The 19,979-nt window shown below is 43.3% G+C and overlaps 1 protein-coding gene across 3 annotated transcripts in view; it reads left to right on the forward strand.

Annotated features, from left to right (window-relative positions):
* The first annotated feature begins 1,946 nt into the window (after positions 1 to 1,946).
* Positions 1,947 to 19,979, forward strand: part of LOC132401859 (mediator of RNA polymerase II transcription subunit 30-like) — a 109,373-nt gene continuing 91,340 nt past the window's right edge. The window contains exon 1 of one of the 3 annotated variants that reach the window (XM_059984167.1): positions 1,947 to 2,111. The gene's annotated coding sequence lies outside the window, so the exon portion shown is untranslated. The remainder of the gene's footprint in view (positions 2,112 to 19,979) is intronic. The other 2 variants (XM_059984158.1, XM_059984148.1) reach the window with 2 other exon arrangements.

The following is a 19,979-nucleotide window of genomic DNA, read 5'->3' on the forward strand; positions in this document are numbered from 1 at the left end:
AATGCTGGAGGAACTCAGCAGTCCAGGCAGCATCTATGGAAAAAAAGGTACAGTCGAGGTTTCGGGCTGAAACCCTTCGGCAGGACTGGAGGAAAAAAGCTGAGGGGTAGATTTAAAAGGTGGGGTAGGGGAACGAGAAACACCAGGTGAGAGGTGAAACCTGAAGGGCAAGGGATGAAGTAGTCAAGGCTCCATTTGAAAAGGGAGGTACAGAGGCCCAAGGTTTTGGAGCTTGCATGAGTGCGCGCTGAGGGACGCACTGAAGCTCTGTGCAGTCACTGCAAGGGCTCAGTGGGGGAGTGCCATGGCATAGGGTTCTTCTACTCGACAAGGAGGCATTACGTTGGGTGAGAAAGCCCCTCAATTATTGTAATAGTGTACCACCCGAAGGGGCCACAGGAGTATGGAAACTCATTCATGCTGTGGAAACTGCTCTGGGGTGGACTGGAAGGCTCTTGAACGGGCAGTCGAAACCGTCCAATGCATCATTGGCACCGGCCTACCCTCCAACAAGGGCATATACGTAGAAAGGTGCCGGAAAAGGGCCAGTAACGTGGTGAAAGATCCCACAAACCCTGCTCATGGACTGCTTGTCCCACTTCCATCGGGGCAGAGGCTACATAGCATCCACGCCAAATCACCAGACTCAAAAACTTTCCCAAGCAGTAAGGCTGATGAGCACTTCCACCCACTAACCCAGCCCTCTACACCCCCAACCACCACTACTTTATCATTTCCTGTCAGTCACTTTGTGTACAGGCACTTTACAGGCCTAGTGTCACTTTATGAGATACAATCAATCTATGTACATAAAGCAATCTTATGTATTTATATTTATTGTGCTTTTTGTTCACGTATTTTTATGTTACTGTTTTTTTTTCAGTCTTGTTTACATCTGTGTACATTACGCAATCATTGAAGCTTGAACAGTCCTATTCGTTTTAAGGAGTGTAATAGAGGGTGGTGGGGTGGAGATGTGTCCCTACCAAAGGAGGTGTAAGGTGCTCCGTCCCTTAGGCAAGGTGTACCACCTGGTTAGCCTCCTGATCAGGGTCACATAAAGCATTGGGAACAGGTGGTGGACGGTCGTACAAGCAGCCGGTGCATATCACAAGTCCTGGTTACGTGACCACTGACACCAGGCAGACAATCTCCGAAGAATATTGACGACGGCTGGGGTCACCCGTCTTGTAAAGACACTGCACAGAAGAAGGCAATGGCAAACCACTTCTGTGGAAAAATTTGCCAGGAAACGATCCTGGTCATGGAAAGGCTGTGATCGCCCAAGTCAAAACAACACGGCACATAATCATGATGGATAGTAATTGAATGCACTGATTGAATGTATGAATGAAAGGTATTGCGAGGTTTATACTTCTAATTTTATTATATTATGAACAAAGTATATTTTGATTTAAAAATAGGCCAGGTTGCTTTAGCCGTTCTTCATCTTTATTCCTCTCCACTGATGCTGCCTAACCTGCTGAGTTCCTCCAGCACTCTGTGTGTGTGTTACCTTGGGTTTTAAAGTTCAAAGTAAATTTTATTATCCAAGTAATATATGTCACCACATACAACTATATTCATTTTCCTGTGGGCATACTCAGCAAATCTATATAATAGTAATTACTAACAGGATAAATGAAAGATCAGAGTGCATAGGACAACAAACTGTGCAAATGCAACTAAAAATAAAATGCGATAAATAATAAGAACATGAGTTAAAGATCCCATAAAGTGAGATCAGTCCAGCATCTGCAGAATCTCTGCGTTTATGGTTTGCATCTCTCCGGGATGCACGGTCCGCGGGCGGCGGGTCCCCACCTGGGGCCGGGGTCACGGTCACGGTCACGGTCACGGGGGGCCGTGCACGGTCCGCGAGCGGCGCTCTCTCAGCCCCTCCTCCCGGGGACTGGAGCCCGGGAGCCGCCTGTCACTCAAGCAGCTCTCGCGAGGCCGTGCGGGCTGCGCCCGGCTCGGCTCGGCTCGGCTCGGCTCGGTCCGCTCGGCTCCCGAGCGCCGGCGGCTGGGGTCACCGCACGCCGCGTCGTCCCCGATGCTCCGCGGTCCGCTCCTTCACACGATCCGGCGAGCTGGCATGAGGAGCCGCGGTGAGTATCCAGAGCCAGTGCTACTTTGCACGGAGGCGGCGCCTGGGGGGAAGGTCCCCTTTCCTTCCTCCGGGCTGGAGATACAATTCCAACCTTGCGTGTTTTTCAGGGTTCGTAGGAGTGACATTTCTGGCAATGACACTGTTAATTAGTTTTGCAAAGTTTGTGAAATGTGGTCGTTGCTTTATGAATTGAACCGTGTCATTCAGCGAATGCTTGCGTCCTTTTATAATCCGACACCGAAAGGTCTGGATTTTGGTTTTAAAAGTTGGCGATTTACTTTGAAAAAGCATTTTCTTCACGTAAGGGGAGTAGTGTCACGGGGGAGACTTTATTGCGCCTATCGAGGTCTCGCCCTTCGTGGACTCCCCGATTTCTCGCCCAACAGCTGTCTGTCTGTCTGTGTCTCTTCAATTCTGGCCCCTTAATCCTCCGAGAATGCAATCGTTTCTCTACAGATGACTTCCTTTTGCTCGCCCTGGTCCAAGGATCATGAATTCTCTCTCTGAATATTCCCACTCTCTTTCTTGTTGAAAATACTCCTTCAAATCAACTCGTTGACAAACTTGGTTGTTTTCCATAATGCGTCGCTACGTGACCCTCAGCCGATTGATATCACTACTGAGTAACGTGCAAAATGCTGGAGGAGCTATCAAGTCATGCAGCATCAATGCAGAGGCATGAAAACCGACGTTTCCAGCCGAGACCCTTCATCAGGATATTTTATGAAATATCTGAGATTGTCATGTTAGAGACGCTATATATAAAAAAAGTTATTGAGGTTCTGAGGTCTTGAATTGAAATTTCATTGTCAGTCATGTTTTGGTAAACGTTTCCAAGCCGCAAGTTCTCACCTTTTCTTAAGCAGAACAGAAAGATGTTTATCTTCCCAGTTACTTAGCAAATTTTTTTAGAAGTCTCCTAAGGTTTAGGTGAGGAGGGTGGAGTCAAATTTTATAATCTTTAGATAATTGCAGTTCAGTTCCCTCCGTCCGAGCAGTAGGGGTGCATGGCGGCACAGTGACTGAAATGCCCCCGTGCACGTAGCCGTCGTTGCCACGTCGCTGGGACTTCTTTTAATGTGATGTTAGTATAAGATGCCGCGCAGTTTTCAGGCCACGTAAAGAATTTCCTGCTCAGAGCAATGGTTGTTCGGCACGGCTAGAAAATAAATCGGAGGGAGTGCCGACAGCAGTCCAAGGTTTCTTTTATCAAAGAACACTTTTATTCGTAATTTAAAATGAACATCCTGTGTAGTGCCTTTTCAGAAAAGTCCAAAGTAAATTTATTATCAAACTATGTATCTGTCACTATATACTGAAATTCATTTTCTTGTGGGCATTCATTGTACAAAGAAATACAATAGAACCAATAACAAACTGCAAGAAAACAATACACACAAGACAAATATAATAATAATAAATAATCCTGAGATCATGAGCTGCAGAGTCCGTGAAAGTGAGTTCATAGTTTCCCCAAGATTAAAAAACCACTCCTTGTTAGAATGATGAATGTACAGTGTATCATTAAACCATACTGCTTTTTTTTCTAACCCCCCCCCCCCCCCCATAGGCGTAGGTGGCCCAAGAGGTTTCAGCTCTGATTTCAGTTGAGTTTCTCGGGCAACAGTAAACCCTTTGAGGAATGCCTATTGTGTTTCCTCAATGCACAGCGTAACAAAACAAGTATGAGCTTGGCATCTGCCGTCTCCTACCTTTTCTTTAGGGGACATGAAATCCTTCTGTTTGTTTTATTTACTAGTCTGCACATTTAAGTGTAGTTTCTGGAGCAGCCAACAGCACTTTCATTTATTCTTGTTTTATTTTTCTCTCTGTATTTGCTCAATTTGTCTTTTGCACTTTAGTTATTTATCTGTTTTTGCGTGCAGTTTTTCACTGATTATGTTTTTTTTTGTATCTGGTGTGGATGCCTGCAAGTAGATGAATCTCAAGGTGGTACATGGTGAAATATCTGCACTTTCAGAATAAATTTACTTCCAACTTTGAACTTCAATGTGCTTAGAAACAGGTGTATAAGAAGAACCGTGCATTAATTGCTTTTTGATTCAAGTTGAAAGCCAGTTCAAAAATGGTGCAGTAAGGTTGTTATTTTAGGCATCAGTACTGTTCTTGCAAGAATATATTTCTTTAAATACTTTATACAGAAAAGGAATGCATATCAAGCAGGAAATAAAAGGGATTAAGGTTTTTTGAAGGCAACAGACAGGTGGTTGGGGGGATGGAAGGGAAAGAGACAAAGCAGATTTGGAAAAGAATTGCGAGGAAAGGGAAATGGTTTAAACATTGATAATAAGGGGGATGCAAACGGCAGGGCTCAAATTAAAACAGAATAAACTGGAACTGAAGGGTCAAGGGATGGCAAGAAAAATTTGAATCACAATCAGGTTTATTATCACCGATATATGTTGTAAACTGTGTTGTTTTGTGGCTGCTGTACAGTGCAATACATACAATATATCATAAAGTACGGTAAGAAATATATGCATAGTAGTTTTCCTTGATAGGATGGGAGGGATTAAAGGGAGAGGGGTGGCTTTACCGGTCAGGGTAAATGTCATGGCAGTGCTCAGACAAGAACAGACTGGAGTGCTCACCAGTGAGGCTCTTTGGGTAGAATTGAGGAATAAGGGAAGGTATGATCACGTTAATGGGATTGTATTATAGACCACCCTGCAGTCCGTAGGATTTAGATGAGCAAGTTTGTAGAGAGGTCACAGGCTTTTGCAAGAAACATAAAGTTGTGAAAGTAGGTGACCACACAATGACTGAGGCTCCCAGATTGTAACAGGACTGGATAGGAAAGAGTTTGTCAAATGTGTTCAGGAAAGTATAGAGTCATAGAAAAGTACAGCACTGAAACTGGCCCTTTGTCCAATCTAGTCCATGTCAATCCATTTAAACTGCCTACTCCCTTCACCAGGTCCATAGCAGTCCATACCCCTACTATCCACGTACCTATCCAAACTTTGCTGAAGTGTTGAAATCGGGCTCGTGTGTACCATTTGTACCTAGTTTCCTTAATCAGTACATATAAGTCCAAACTAGAGAGTGTGATACTAGATTTCCTATAATAGAATGAGATCATAAGACATAGGAGCATCATTAGGCCATTCGGCCCATCATCTATAGGCCAGTTAGCTTAACATCTGTAGTCCGGAAAATGCTTGAAGCTGTCATTAAGGAAGAAATAGCGAAACATTTAGAAAAGAGTGGTTCCATTGGACAGCTGCAGCATGGATTCAGAAAGGGCAGGTCCTGTTTGACAAACGTACTGAAGTTCTTTGAGGACATAATGAGTGCAGTGGATAGAGGGGAACAGTGGATGTCGTATACTTGGATTTCCAGGCGGTGTTTGACAAGTTGCCGCACAAGAGACTTATAAATAAGATACGGATGCATGGAGTCAGAGGAAGGGTATTGGCATGGATAGTTGATTGGTTAACCAATAGAAGGCAGAGAGTTGGTATAAATGGGTGTTTCTCCAGTTGGCAGTCAGTGGTGAGTGGGGTGCCACAGCTGTTTACCATTTACATTGATGATTTTGAAGAGGGGACTGAGTGTAGCGTAGCAAAATTTGCTGATGACACTAAACTGAATGGAAAAGCAAATTGTACAGAAGATGTGGAGAGTCTGCAGAGGGATATACATGTGTCCCCCCCCACCCTTTACAAAGGTAGAGTGTTCCTATGAAACCTTCTTAAGCCGAAATGGCGTAAAGCGAAGAACCATTAATTTATATAGGAAAAATCTTCGTAAAAGTGAAAATCCTCTTTATAATGCGAAAACAGGTTACTGATGTATTTCTTTTGTAAAAGTGAAGTGGCCTAATGTGAACTTTCATAAAGTGGGGGACATCTGTAGATAGGTTAAGTGAGCAGGCCAAGGTCTAGCAGATGGAATACAACGTTGGTAAATGTGAGATCATCCACTTTGGAAGGAATAATAGAAGAGCAGATTATTATTTAAATGGTGAAAGATTGCAGCATGCTGTTGTGCAGAGGGACTTGGGAGTGTTTGTTCATGAATCGCAAGAAGTCGGCTTGCAGGTACAACAGGTTATTAAGAAAGCAAACGGAATGTCGGCCCTCATTGCTAGAGGGATTGAATTCAAGAGCAGGGAGGTCATGCTGCAACTATACAGGGTACTGGTGAGGCCGCACCTAGAGTACTGTGTACAGTTCTGGTCTCCATATTTGAGGAAGGATATACTGGCTTTGGAGGCAGTGCAGAGGAGGTTCACCAGGTTGATTCCAGAGATGAAGGGGTTAACCTATCAGGAGAGATTGAGCCTCCTGGGACTATACTCTCTGGAATTCAGAAGAATGAGAGGGGATCTTGGAGAAATATACAAAATTTTGAAAGGGATAGATAAGATAGAAGTAGGAAAGTTGTTTCCATTGGTAAGTGAGACTAGAACTAGAGGACATTGCCTCAAGATTCAGGGGAGAAGATTTAGGACGGAGATGAGGAGAAACTGTTTTCCCAGAGAGTGGTGAATCTGTGGAATTCTCTGCCCAGGGAAGCAGTTGAGGCTTCTTCACTAAATATATTTAAGATACAGTCAGATAGATTGTTTACATAGTAAGGGAATTAAGGGTTATGGGGAAAAGGCAGGTAGATGGAGCTGAGTTTACAGACAGATCAGCCATGATATTGGATGGCAGGGCAGGCTGGATGGGCCGGATGGCCTCCTCCTGCTCCTATTTCTATCTGCGCTGCCATTTCATCATGGCTGATTTATTACCCCTCTCAACCCCATTCTGCCTTAAGTATACCCAAATGACTGGGCCTCCACAGCCATCTGTGACAATGAATTTCACCGATTCACCGCTTCCTGGCTACATAAAAAAAATCCTCATCTCCGTTCTAAGTGGATGCCGCTCTGTTCTGAGGCTGTGCATTCTGGTCCTAGACTCCACATCCACTCGATGTAGGCCTTTCAATGTCCATTAGTTTTCAATGAGATACTGTTACAAACTCCAGTGAATACAGGCCCAGAGCCATCAAGTGCTTCTCATATGTTAACCCTGTCATCCCTGGGATCATTCTTGTGAATGTCCTCTGAACCCTCTCCAGTGTCAGCACATCCGCTCGTAGATAAAGGGCCCAGAACTGCTCTCAATACTCCCAGGTGTGGTCTGACCATTATTTTGTAAGGCCTCAGTATTACATCCTTGCTTTTGTATTCTGGTCCTCTTAAAATGAATGCAAACATAGCATTTTCCTACTTACCAATGACTCACCCTGCATGTTAACCTTTAGGGAATCAAGTCCTTTTGCACTTCTGAGTTTTGAATTTTCTTCTCATTTAGAAAATAATCCGTGTCTTTATGCATGACCAGACTCTGCACTGTATTCCATCTGCCACTTCTTTACCTCCCAATCTGTCTAAGTCCTCCTGCAGACTCCCTGCTTCCTCAAAACTATCTGCCTCTCCACCTGTCATCAATCGTATCGTCTGCAAACATGACCACAAAGCATTCAATTCTATCACCCAAATTATTGACGTGTATAGTGAAAAGAAGCAGTCCCAACACTGACCCCTGCAGCATACCACTAGTCACTGGCAGCCTACCAGGAAAAGCCCTCTTTATTCCCACTTTTTGCTTCAATCTTTTAAACCACGCTAGTGTCTTTCCTGAAATAGCATGGACTCTTAGCTGGTTAAGCAGCCTCATGTGTGGGACCTTGTCTTCTCATAATCCGTGTAAACATCATCCACTGACTCTCCTTTGTCAACCCTGCCTACTGTTTCCTCAAAAGAATTCCAGCAGATTTGTCAGGTAGGATTTGCCCTTGAGGAAACCATGCTGACTTTTGCCTGTTTTATCATGTGCCTCCAAGTACCCCGAAATATCTTCCTTAATAATAGAATCCAACATCCTCCCAACCACGGAGGTCAGGCTAACTGGCCTATAATTTCCTTTCCTCTCCCTCCCTTCTTGAAGAGTGGACTGACATTTGCAATTTTCCAGTCCTCCAAAGCCATCCGAGAATCTAGTGATTCTTGAAAGTTCATTATTTTTCAGTTACTTCTTTCAGAAGCCTCAGGGGCACATCATCCGGTTCAGCTGATTTATCTTCCTTCAGACCTTTTAGTTTCCCAACAACTTCCTCCCTACTAATGGCACTTCTGACTCCTGACATTTTTGCATTTTTAGGCATTCTGCAAGTGTCATGGTGAAGACTGACACAAAATACTGACTAAGTTCATCCACAATTTCTTTGTCCCCAATTACAATAGACAGTAGGTGCAGGAGTAGGCCATTCAGCCCTTTGAGCCAGCACCGCCATTCACTGTGATCATGGCTGATCATCCACAATCAGTACCCTGTTCCTGCCTTCTCCCCATCTCCCTTGACTCCGCTATCTTTAAGAGCTCTATCTAACTTTCTTGAAAGCATCCAGAGAATTGGCCCCCACTGCCTTCTGAGGCAGAGCATTCCATAGATCCACAACTCTCTGGGTGAAAAACTTATTCCTGAACTCTGTTCTAAATGGCTTACCCCTTATTCTTAAACTGTGGCCTCTGGTTCTGGACTCCCCCAACATCGGGAACATGTTTCCTGCCTCTAGCGTGTCTAGTCCCTTAATAATCTTGTATGTTTCAATCAGATCCCCTCTCATCCTTCTAAATTCCAGTGTATACGAGCCCAATCGCTCCAACCTTTCAACATATGACAGTCCCGCCATTCCGGGAATCAACTATTAATCAATTACTATCATCACTACAGCATTTTCTAGTGGCTCAATATCCACTCCTGCTTCTCTTTTACATTTTATGTATCTGAAAACCTTTTTGTATCCTCTTTTATGTTATTGACCCTTACTCTCATCTATCATCTTTTCCCTCTTCATGGCTTTTTAGTTGCCCTCTGTAGGTTTTTAAAAGCTTCCCAATCCTCTAACTTCCTACTAATTGTTGCTATAATAGACGCCCTCTCTTTTGCTTTTATGCTGCCTTTGACTTCCCTTGCCAGCTTCCGTTGCCTCATCCTGCCTTTAGCACAGTACTTCATCTTGGGGCTGTATCTTTCATGTGGACAGCAAGGAAGCTTGCAGTGGGATCTGGACCAGCTGAAAAAATGGGTTGAAAATGGCAGATGGAATTTAATGCAGAGCAGTGTGAGGTTTTGCACTTTGGTAGGACTAGCCAGTCTTACACAGTGAATGGCAGGGGCGCTGAGGAGTGTGGTAGAACAAAGGGTTCTGGGAATACAGATCTATAATTCCATAAAAGTGTCGGCTCAGGTAGATAGGATCGAAAATTGGACTTAATGTCCAATTTGGCACATTGGCCTTCATAACTCAATGTACTGAGTACAGGAGTTGTAAGTTATATTGAAGTTATATTAGACATTGGTGAGGCCTAATTTGGAGTATTGTGTGCAGTTTTGGTCACCAACCTACAGGAATACTGTAAATAGGATCAAAAGAGTGCAGAGAAGTATGTTGCCAGGACTTGAGGATCTGAGTTACAAGGGAAGATTGAATAGGTTAGGACTTTATTCCTTGGAATGTAAAAGATTGAGGGGAGTTTTAATGGAGGTATATAAAATTATACGGGGTATAGATAGGATAACACAAGCAGGCTTTTTCCACTGAGGTTGGGTGAGGCTGCAACCAGAGATCATGGGTTAAATGTGAAAGGTGAAATGTTTAAGGAGAACCGTCTTCACTCAGAGGATGGTGAGAGTGTGAAATAACCTCCCAGTGCAAGTGGTGGATGTGGATTTGATTTGAACATTTAAAAGAAATTTAGAGAAGTACATGAGTGGTTGGGGAATACAGGGCTACAGTCTGGGCACAGGTTAATGGGACTAGAGCGATTAATGATTTCGCACAGACTAGCTGGACCGAAGGGCCTGTTTCTGTGCTGTAGTGTTTTATGATTCTATGACAGACAGCAAAAATAGTGCTGTAGTATTCATGGATCCATTGTCCGTTCAGAAATCTGGTGGTGGAGGGGAAGATGCTACCCCTAAAACGCTGTGTGTGTGTTTTTAGGCTACTGTTCCACCTCCCTGGTGGTACTAATGAGAAGAGGACATATCCTGGATGGATTGGTTCATTAATGATGCAGACTTCGTATTTGAGGTTGAAGATCTCCTCAGTGGTGGGGAAGGCATTAAGTGGGTGAAAACTGAATTTAGAAAATATTGTGAAGTTAATTTCCTGGAGCACAAGAACACAATGTTGCTGTACAAGGATACTAGAAGTGTTGAACTGCAGAGTTATGCACAATGACGTTTTTGAAAGTGTTAACTGGGAATAATGGCAAAGGAATCATTGGAAAAATTCGAACCCCTAAGATAATATCTGTGTGTGAGAGTGACACTCTGTGAGGAGCAGTGGATAGGTTGGGAGAAAATTTTAGTAAGCTCTCAGATGTCGAATTCAATTTGGGTCAATGTCCATGATTCGAGATTCAGAGTCGAGATTGTTTAATGTCATTTCCAGTGCATGCGTAAAGGAAAGTGAAATAATTGGTACTCTGGATCTGATACAGCACCAAAATCAACTCAATAAGATAAAGATTACAATAATAGAAAAATAGCACAAATGTGAGCACATATGAGAGCTTATATACGTAGATTGGTTGTATGTCTATAAAGATACGTGAGGCACAACAATATCTGTGCTTAACATGACCAACAGGAAATGATAAAGTAGTGTTGGGGGTGTGGATGAGTGGGTTTCTGGGTAAAGATATTGACCAGCCTTACTGCAAAAGGGGAAAATAACTGTTCTTGAGTCTAGTGTTGCAGGTGTAGATGCTGAGAAGCCTCCTCCCTAATGGGACTGGGACAAACGGGGTGGGTGGACTCCTTCATGATGTTGTTGGCCCTTTTCCGGCACCTTTTCATAGATGGCAGGTAAGCTGGTGCTGGTGATGTATCACAAGACAAAAGAGCAGAAGTAGGCCATTCGGCCCATCAAGTCTGCTCCGCCACTCCACCATGAGCTAAACTGTTCTCCCATTTAGTTCCAATTTCTGGCTTTTTCCCCATATCCCTTGATACCCTGACTAATTAGATACCTATCAATCTCCTCCTTACACACCCTCAATGATTGGACCTGCACAGCTGTATGTGGCAACGAATTCCATAAATCCACAACCCTCAGGCTAAAAAAATTTCTCCTCATCTCTGTTTTAAATGGGTACCCTCTAATTCTAAGACTGTGGCCTCTTGTCCTGGACTCACCCACCAAGGGAAACAGCCTTTCCACATCTACTCTGTCCAACCCTTTCAACATTCGAAATGTTTCTATGAGATCCCCTCTCATTCTTCTATACTCTAATGAATACAATCCAAGAGCTGACAAATGCTCCTCACATGTTAGTCCCTGCATTCCAGGAATCATCCTAGTGAATCTTCTCCGAACTCTCTCCAACATCAGCACATCCTTTCTAAGATAGGGGGCCCAAAACTGCAAACAGTATTCCAAATGGGGTCTCACCAGTGCCCCATAGAGCCTCATCAACACCTCCTTACTCTTATACACTATCCCTCTTGAAGTGAATGCCAACATAGCATTCGCTTTCCTTACTGCCGATCCAACCTGGTGGTTGACCTTTAGGGTATCCTGCACTAGGACCCTCAAGTCCCTTTGCACTTCCGATTTTTGAATTTTCTCCCCATCTAAATAATAATCTGCCTGATTGTTTCTTCTTCCAAAATGTACAACCATACATTTCTCAACATTGTATCTCATCTGCCATTTCTTTGCCCACTCTCCTAAACTGACCAAGCCTATCTGCAACCTTTCCGTTTCCTCAACACTTCCTGCTCCTCCACCTATCTTACTTAGCCACAAAACCATTTAATCTATAATCTAAATTGTCGATATACAATGTAAAAAGAAGAGGCCCCAACGCCGACCCCTGAGGAATACCACTAGTAACCGGCAACTAGTGTCGGGCTGTTATGACTGCCTGTGTGCAATTTCCATACCGTGTGGTGATGCAGTTTGTTAGATGCTCTTCACTGAATCAGTAGAATGACACGAGTATGGATGTGCAGAAGCCAGATCTCTTCAGCCTCCACAGAAAGAGTCTTTGTTGAGTTTTCCTTATTCCTGATTGTGTAGGATGTGTTCTGGGACAATGAGAGTTTGTGTGAGATGTGCACTCCCAGGGGTTTGAAACTGTTCACCGTTTCCACTGCTGTGCCGCTGATGTAAAGATGAGGTGCGAGTTCTCCTGAAGCTAATTACCATCTCCTTTGTCTTGTTGACATTGAAGAAGAGGTTATTTGCCTGGCTCGAGCTCTTCCACCTCCTCTCTATAGGCCATCTCATTGTTGTCAGTGATGAGCCCCACTACTGTTAGGTCACCAGTGAACTGGCAATGTAATTATTCAGGAGGAGGCCGTGCAGGCATGTGTGAGCAGAGTGTACAGCGATGGGCTCAGCACACAGCCCTGGCGCACCCACGTTGAGGATGGTGGAGAGGGAGAAGTGGTTGTGCATCTCGAATACCTGGGATCTGCTGGCTAGAAAGTCTAACAATCAATTCCACAAGTGGTGTACTTAGACCAAGAATTAGGAGTTTGATCACCAAGGTGTGTGGGGCAATAGTGTCAAATATCAAACTGAAATCCAGAAACAGCATTCTGACAGAAGTGTACTTGTTTTCTAAGTGTGTCAAGGCCAGGTGCATGACAGGTGTTATAGCATCTGTTGTAGAGCAGTTCTGTCAATAAGCATATTGGTGAGTGTCCAATGTGGCAGGAGTGGAGGTTCATTACCAAAGCACATCATGATGGTTGGCATCAGTGCTGCCAGGCAGTGGGTATTTAGTTCTGGAGATGTAAAGTTCTTTGGTGCAGGGATAATGGTGGCTGATTTAAATAACGTGGGGATAACAGTCTAGTTGAGTGAAGTGCTGAAGATGTCCTTGAAGATGTTAGTGAGCTTGTGTGCCCACTCCCTGAATACTTGGCCTGGAATATCGTCTGGCCCAGATGCCTTAGACTTTGAAAAAAACTTTAAACTTGTACAACATGGAAGTGGCCTTGGTTAGCAGACAGGAAAATAGAAGAAGTAGAGATTAGCTTTATCTTTAGAGTAGAACTGACTTGAACTGAAAAATGTTGTCTCGTTTTTACTGTGTACTGTACCAGCAGTTATGGTCGAAATGATAATAAAAAGTGCCTTGACTTGGAACTGCATGCCTGAACAATCTAGATCTCTGGTTAAAAATGGAGCTTCATAATTCAATATTGTTGATGCTGAAGTGTTGGAAATTAAGGCATATGAGATGTCCCATTTCAAGGCTGGTTGAAGTCTCAAAATGGGATGTTATGGCTTGAGGTAGATGTAATGGGCAGTAATGTCATAGAGCATTACAGCACAGGAACAGGCCCTTGGCTCATCTAGTCCATGCTAAACTTTTATTCTGTTGAGCGGCACCGGAACCATAGCCCTTCCAACTATTTACCTATCCAAACTTCTCTTAAAGGTTGAAATTGAGCATCCATCCACCTCTTCTGCTGGCAACTTGCTCCACAATCACACCACCCTCCAAGTGAAGAAGTTCTCCCTCATCCAGCTAAATAATTCACTTTTCACCTTTAACCTTTGTTTCTAGTCTCATCCAGCCTCAAATATTGAAATACAAAATCAAATAATTTTCCAGCAACCTTGGAATTGATGAAGATGAAGGGAATTTAAACTAATTTGGTAGGGGGATGGGAACCGGAGTGATAGGGTTGAGGGAGGGGAAAACAGAAATAAATCAAAGATAGCGTGCAACAGAGATTATAGAAAGAACAGGCAGGAGATGAGGCTTAATCAAAGCCAGTGGCATGAGTTACAGGGCAACAGAGGTGTGTTGCAGTTAAAACAGAAAGCAACAAATACTGGACTGAGAGTGTTGTATTTGAACGCACACAGCATAAGGAATAAAATGGACGATCTTGAAATTCAGCTACAGATTGGCAAATATGATGTTGTGGCCATCTCTGAAACTTGGCTAAAGGATGGCTGCATTGGGAGCTGACTATCCAAGGATATAGGATATATCAGAAAGATGGGTTAGTTGGCAGAGGGGGTGGTGTGGCTCTGTGTATAAGAAATAATGTTAAATCATTGGAAAGAGATGATATAGGATTGAAAGGTGTAGAGTCTCTATGGGTTGAGTTAAATGGCAAGGATAAAAGGACCCTGATGGCAGTTGTTTACAGGCCTCCAAACAGCAGCCGGGATGTGGATTACAAATTACTGCAGGAGATAGAAAAGGCATATCAGAAAGGCAATGTCATGATAATTGTTGGGGATTTTAACATTAAAGTGGTTTGGGAAAACCAGGCCAGTACTCAGTTCTGAAGAGAGAGAATTTGTAGAATGTCTAAGGGATGGCTTTTTAGAACAGTTTGTTGTTGAGCCCACTAGGGGATCGGCTGTGCTGGATTGGGTGGTGTGCAATGATCTGGAGGTGATAGGAGAGCTTAAGGTTAAGGAACTCTTAGGGAACAATGATCACAATATGATAGAGTTCACTTTGAAATTTGAGAGGGAAAAAAATAAAATCCAGTGTGTCAGTATTTCAGTGGAATAGAAGAAATTACAATGGCAAGAGAGGGGAACTGGCCGAAATTGATGGGAAAGGTACTTCTGCAGGAAGGACAGCAGAGCAGCAATGGCTGGAGGTTCTGCAAAAAATGAGGGAAGTGCAAGACACATATATTCCAAATAAGAAGAAATTTTCAAAGGGAAGAAGGATACTACCGTGGCTGGTAAATGAAGTCAGAGCCAAAGTAAAAGCAAAAGAGAGTGCATACAAGGAAGCCAGAGCTAGTGGGAAGATTGTGGACTATGGTTTTTATGGATTTGTGGCTAACTTTGCTGATGTTACAAAGATAGGTGGAGGAGCAAGTAGTATTGAGGTAGTACAGAGTTAGATAGTTTAGGACAGGGGTCAGCAACCTTTACCACTGAAAGAGCCACTTGGACCCGTTTCCCACAGAAAAGAAACCACTGGGAGCCGCAAAACCCGTTTGACATTTAAAATGAAATAACACTGCATACAACGTTTTTTTTTGCCTTTATGCTATGTATAAACAAACTATAATGTGTTGCATTTATGAAATTGATGAACTCCTGCAGAGAAAACGAAATTACATTTCTGCATGCAACAAAAACATTTTGAACTCCGAAAAAAAGACGTTGGGTTGAAGGTTACTTTTAAGTAAAATACTCAATGTCTATTTGAGTCCTTCTTGTATTTATGAAAAACGCCAAACTTAAATTTGCCGCCAGCAGCAAACCAAAAATAACGTCAGCCAGCTGTCAACCTGAAAAATAAAAGGACTATTTCACTGAACAATGAAAACATATGAATATATGTAAAATAATAGGCAATTAAAATATTTATCATACTTGTTCAGGTTGACTCACACCTGACAATGCAGTCGTATTCAGTAGAGATGAATCGATGCTTAGGGGAGTGACCGAGAAGGATAATGTGTTTTTTTCCTCTCTGAACTCACAAAAGCGTTTCCCAAACGATGTTTGCATTGCGATGATTGCAGAATGTAAATACTCCGAATTTATCATGTCGTGACCTTGTTTGAACTCTCTCAAATTGGGGAAGTGAGACAATGTGCCTTTCTGTAAATCTCTGGCAAGCAACGTCAACTTGCGCTCGAATGCCAAAACATCCTCCAACATGTGCAGGGCTGTACGTCCTTTCCCCTGAAGAGCTGTGTTCAGCGTGTTCAGGTGCGCTGTCATGTCTACCATGAAGTGTAGCTTTTCCAGCCACTCTGGCTGTTCCAGCTCAGGAAAGTTGAGCCCTTTGCTGCCCAGGAAAGTTTTCACTTCTTCCAGACACGCGACAAAGCGTTTCAGCACCTTCCCTCTGGACAGCCAGCGATAAAAACACGTTGTAGCGGTGTGCTACACGCAGTCAGTAAACTGCAGTCAAAGATAGCTTTATTCGAACTAAACAGCCTTGCTTTTAAGCCTCCCTCAACCCACCCCCCATGGGCGCGGATGCTGCAAAAGACACGTACTCACAAACCCCCGTAGGCTATCTCCCTTAGCCTGAACGCTGGCTAATTGTGAGCCGGTTCGGATGTGTCAGGAAATGGGTCGCCACAACGTCTTATTTAGATTGTACAAGATCACCATAATCTTCAAATTTAGATTTACATTTCAAAAACTAACAAACTAACATAAAATACATTTTAATTAAATACTGACCATGTAGCGGTGTGCTACACGCAGCGCTAAAATTACGACACGGAGTCGGTAACTGCAGTCGAAGGAAAAAACTTTATTCGAAAACTTCAGCCTCACTTTTAAGCCTCCCTCAACCTGCCCCCCATGGCGCAGAGGCTCCAAAGCTCTGTGCTCGCAAACCCCCGTAGACTATCTAAATGTGAGTCGGTTCAGATGTGCCAGGAAAAGGGTCGCCACAACCAATTATTTCCCAAAGCAACAGGGAGCCGCAGCACAGACGTAAAAGAGCCACATGTGGCTCCGGAGCCGCGGGTTGCCGACCCCCGGTTTAGGAGAATGGGCAAAGAAGTGGCAAATGAAATACAGTGTTGGAAAATGTATGATCATGCACTTTGGTGGAAGAAATTAAATGGGCAGACTATTATTTAGATAGGCAGAGAATTCAAAATGCAGAGATGGAAAGGGACTTGGGAGTCCTTGTGCAAGATACCCTAAAGTTTAACCTCCAGGTTGAGTTGGTTGTGGAAAAGGCAAATGCGATGTTGGCATTCATTTGTGGAGGTATAGAATATAAGAGCAGGGATGTGACATTGAGGCTCTATAAGGCACTTGTGAGACACACTTGGGAGTATTATGTGCAGTTTTGGGCTCCTTATTTTAGACATTGGAGAGGGTTCAGAGAAGATTCACGAGAATGATTCCAGGAATGAAAGGGTTACCGTATGAGGAATGTCTGGCAGCTCTTGGGCTGTATTCCCTTGAGTTCAGGAAAATGACGGGGGATCAATGTTAAATGATTAGATAGGGCAATGTTATTTCCTATGGTAGGGGATTCTAAGACAAGAGGACACGACTTAAGGATTGAAGGACGTCCTTTTAGAATTAAGATGTGGAGAAATTACTTTAGTCAGAGGGTGGTAAATCTGTGGAATTTGTTTCCATGAGCAGCTGTGGAGGCCAAGTCATTGGGTGTACCTAAGGTGGAGGTAGATAGGTTCCTGATTAGCCAGGGCATCAAAGGGTATGGGGAGAAGGCAGGGGAGTGGGGATGACTGGAACAATTGGATCAGATCATGATTGAATGGCAGAGCAGACTCGATGGGCTGAATAGCCTACTTCTCATATCTTATGGTCTTACAGAATTTGATAATATGTGGAAAATGGATTCAAGATCTTGATTTAGATTATATTTCAGACACAGTGTGACCTGTCACATCAGTAAACAGCATCCTCCTTGCAAAGAGGGAATATAAGTTAGGTCAGAGAGTGGAGGTGGGTAAAGCTACACAAATCTGCAAAGGTCGGGATACCAGATTAAATTTGAGAAATGAACCACTGTGCTAGTTTTAAACTCCAGGGGAATACAGGCGTTCCCCTGCTTTACGAATGTTCGCTTTACACCACTTTGCTTTTACAAAAGACCTACATTAGTACCCAGTTTTCGCATTACAAAGAGGATTTTCGCTTTTAAGAAAATGTTTCCCATCTAAATTAATGGTTCTTCGCTTTATGCCATTTTGGCTTAAGAAAGGTTTCATAGGAACGCTCTACCTTTGTAAAGGGGACACCTGTATTGAGAGCATCTTGATGAGCTGTATCTCCATCTGGTATGGGAGCAGCTGAGCATCGGACTGGAAGTCCTTACAGAGGACTGTGAGAACGGCCGAGAGGATCATAGGGGTCTCCCTACCATCTATCGTGGACATATTATCAGGAGCGCTGCGTGTGCAGGGCCCTTACTATTATGAAGGATCCCACCCCATCCATCCAGCATCCTCTTTGATTTTCTAACATCAGGCAAGAACCTCTGATGAATAAAGAGAAGAGTACTCATAATCGGAAGCAGTTTCTTCCCTGGTGCCATTAGGCCTCTGAGCTCCCTGCCGTGTTGCATTCGACGTGCCACCGGCTAATTTTTCTGTATCCTGCAATATTTAATTTATGCACTTTACCTTTGTGGATTTAATTCTTAACTTTCCTAAATTATTGTGTGTTACATGTACCACTGTGCTTTACACCCTGGTCCGAAAAAACACATTGTCCCATTTGACAGTATACATGTAAATTGTTAAATGACAGTAGTCTTCACTTGAATAGAGCTGTATGAGCCTAAGGGAGGATACATTTGAAGTATTGTGTATGGTTTTGGGAGATAAAAGGTCAATTGTAGAAATTGCTGACGAGAACTCATACGGTGGTATAACTACTCAGTTGTGGCATCAGGAAAGATTAAACAAGACCTTCCTCCGGAAAAAGGGGTTACTTCACTCCACTTCACTTGCCCCATTATTGGAATGTTCCCACAGCCAATGGACCCACCTTCAAAGGACTTTTCTTCTCACATGCTCGAAATTTGTTGCTTATTTATTTATTGTTGTTGTTTCTATTTGCTTTTGTAGCCTGGCTGAACGCCCCAGCTGGGCAATCTTTCAGTGATTCTGTTATAGTTATCCTGTAGATTTGATGAATATGTCCATAAGACAATGCATCTCAGGGTTGTACATGGTGGCATGCATGTACTTTGATCATAAAATTTGCTTTGAACTTTAATAATGTCTTATTTGAGGTATCTCAGTGTTTGATTGGCTGAACAACAAGGCTAGCACTAGATTCATAAATAACTTGATGAGGGAATTCAAGAGAAAATTATTTATCCAGAGGAAGGAACTCATTATCACAAGGTATAGTTGTAATGGCACAATTTTAAGGTGATTGGAAGAAAGTATCAGGAAAGTTGAAGGTTATTTTTACACAGAGTGTTGGGTGCATGAAATGCCCTGCCACGATTGGTGATCATGGTTATGTGCCATGTCTTGGATACGGATGATCATGGTCTTCCATGGTCATGATTGTTCTTGTCAAATTTTTCTACAGAAATGGTTTTCCATTGCTGCCTTCTGAGCCGTGACTTTACAAGCCAGGTGACCCCAGCCATTATGCAGAGATTGTCTGCCTGGCGTCGGAAGTTGTATAACCAGGACTGGCAATTTGCACCAGCTGCCCATACGACCATCCACCACCTGCTCCCATGGCTTCATGTGACCCTGTTCGGTGGGAGGGTGGCGGGGGCTATGCAGGTGCTGCACCTTGCCCAAGGGTGACCTGCAGGCTAGTGGAGGGAAGGAGCATCTTACACCTCCTTTGGTAGAGACATACCTCCCCTTGCCACCCATGGTGGTAGAGGCAAATATATTAAGGACGTATAAGGGACTCTTGGACAGGCACTTGGATGATAGAAAAATGGAGGACGATGGGGGAAAGAAAGGTTAGATTGATCTTAGAGTAGGTTAGAAAATCAGCACAACATTATAAGCTGAAGGACCCGCACTCTACATTCTAGAACAGGGGTGGGCAAACTTTTTGACTTGAGGGCCACAAAGGGTTCTAAAATTTGACAGGGGGGCCGGACCAGGAGCGGATGGACGGAGTGTTTTGGTAATACACCTCATAAGAGAAAATAAACTATCATGGGATATGTAGAAAACATGTGCTTTAATTTCAATTGAAAATGAACAAATGCATTACAATAAAATATCTGTCTTTGCAGTCCCATGGTATTTAGCTATTTATTGAAATGACTTTTAAAACACTGAAAATTAAATGAATAAAATACAGCTTTTTTAAATAGTAACAGTTATTATTTTAAAGCACTGAAAATTCT

Source organism: Hypanus sabinus, chromosome 1, assembly GCF_030144855.1.
Source record: "Hypanus sabinus isolate sHypSab1 chromosome 1, sHypSab1.hap1, whole genome shotgun sequence".
Taxonomy (NCBI): Eukaryota; Metazoa; Chordata; class Chondrichthyes; order Myliobatiformes; family Dasyatidae; genus Hypanus; species Hypanus sabinus.